The sequence below is a fragment of the Malaya genurostris genome, chromosome 2 (assembly GCF_030247185.1).
Source record: "Malaya genurostris strain Urasoe2022 chromosome 2, Malgen_1.1, whole genome shotgun sequence".
Lineage (NCBI taxonomy): Eukaryota > Metazoa > Arthropoda > Insecta > Diptera > Culicidae > Malaya > Malaya genurostris.
In genome coordinates, this window is record NC_080571.1 from 215,258,016 (window position 1) to 215,260,018 (window position 2,003).

At 39.7% G+C, this 2,003-nt stretch overlaps 1 long non-coding RNA gene across 1 annotated transcript; it reads right to left on the reverse strand.

Moving 5' to 3' along the window:
* Positions 1-1,209: 1,209 nt before the first annotated feature.
* Positions 1,210-1,738, reverse strand: LOC131431447 (uncharacterized). Its single transcript, XR_009229676.1, has 3 exons — positions 1,624-1,738; positions 1,397-1,480; positions 1,210-1,332 (listed from the first exon to the last, which is right to left on the reverse strand). It is a non-coding gene; the product is annotated as an uncharacterized LOC131431447 (long non-coding RNA).
* Positions 1,739-2,003: the final 265 nt, after the last annotated feature.

Below are 2,003 nucleotides of genomic sequence, written 5' to 3' on the forward strand. Positions count from 1 at the left end.
AGCTTGATCATTAATCATTGAACCAATATTAATAAACTACTTCGTATTCGTATAACGTATAAAGTGGATGATAATAAAATAATCATAAATTACTTTGGAACCTTTTTTGTTTGAAACAATCCGTCTTCCAAAATTCGTTTTTAATCAGTCTTTAACTCGAATACATATGACTGCTCTCATAAAGGCATACGAGAATCAAAAGACACTGACTAAACACATTTTGATGCACGACAAAAGAAGTAAATCTTAAGCCCGTTATTTTCAGACAAACTGCATACGATTTCCTAATGTTCGATTTCGACCTCCACCAGGCACGGAAGAGAAATAGACGCAACAAAAGCTAATTAAAATATCTACCTTCATCCGAATGCGTCATTGGAAACATTTTGTCGAAAGTAATCACCACCCGGAGCCGGTGTCATTTCTAGCTCAAGAGTTAAAGAAGCGCAGCGCCCTGATTCATAAATTTTGAACCCTCGTCACGACACATCGTTGCTCTCCTTTGACCAACGTTCGACGGAAAAGTCACTCACCCGTTTAACTGCTTATCCCGTCACCCTCGGCCCGGACACGACACGAAGACACTTTGATGCATTCTGCTTTATTCCGACTGCTGATGCATTGACGCTTAGAGCTTATTCCGGTAGATTGGAACCAAGCTGCAGATCAACGGCGGAACCCATAGATAAAAAGGGGGGTGTGCATCTCGCTGCAACTACACCGAATACGTGTGGCCACTGGAGCTGCGGTGATATATGCTTTGTTATTTTTAAAATTCCGATTTCTGTCATAAAATATCGGTCGTAAATTGGGATGGTGTTTTTGTTTGTTCGCTCATTCTCCTTTCGGTGTCAATGAGCAAGACACGACTGCACGCGGAGATATCTTAATCCGATAGTGCAGTCAAGTGCATCGTCATGATTCATCACCATCACGATGCGATGCGCGTGCCATAATACGAAGGGAGATAAGCGTTGCCATGTCGATTGCAGTTGTTGAACAAATTACAAGCCATTTGAATAAAAAAAATTTTGCACTACGACATTAACTAAGCTTGTTGCAGGGTATTTTTAGGTATTGTAGCAAAGCTTAAGATTACCAAGTATCAATTTACGTTCAATTCTAGCAACACTGATTCTTACGAGGTTGACGAAATTCGTGCATGTTTTAGTGTTCCAACGGATATAGATTCTCTTTTGCTTAAGAGGTTCAGAGATTGTCAATTGATGCATAAACTTGCGTATCCGGATTTTCCATTCCGATGGCTCCCCTTGTCTTCTTTGGCTCTAAGAGTTCCGAGCGTCGGCCGTGTGTCGATTTCATCCGTTCACTCTAATCCGATTTAAAAAAGTGTCAAATTTGATTTATAACATAACCAAGTAAAAGTGATACGAACCGTCTAGTGCTGTCGTTGACGGGATCGTATTTTCTACTATGATTCACGAATTCAAATGATACCTCGCGCAAGTTCCGTTATGCACTGAGGAGAGAGAGAGAGAGATGTAATGAGAATCGAGCGGTAATAAGAATGTTCTCGGCATCGCCTATCCATCTTCCTGTCACTTAAGCGTTAACCTTGGAACCCCAATCAGAGCTATTCTGGACCGAATGCATGAAACTCACCTGTCCAAGAATATTGGGCCACAATCGAGATCTAGCAGATGAAAACTGTTGCTGCCCCGAATGTGTAAATAACCAAAAACTGTCAGCTATTATTCAATGTAGCTCAATCACAAATATACAAACTATTGACAGCATGTAAGCTGCAGAATTAATCCTGCAAGATTACTTATTCCAAGAAGATATTTTTTTTAAACCTAAAGTAAATAAACCCTCTGTGTCATAATTCGTAGTCCCGTGAACTGTAGTTGGGAGGAAAAGCGACCAAATTCAAAAAGGTCAATTATTTTCAATTTGTTTGATCTCTTGATCCCATGGCTTGCTACTGAATTTTATACACAGATAAAAATATTTTGTGAATTTACATTTATTTTCATGCACAT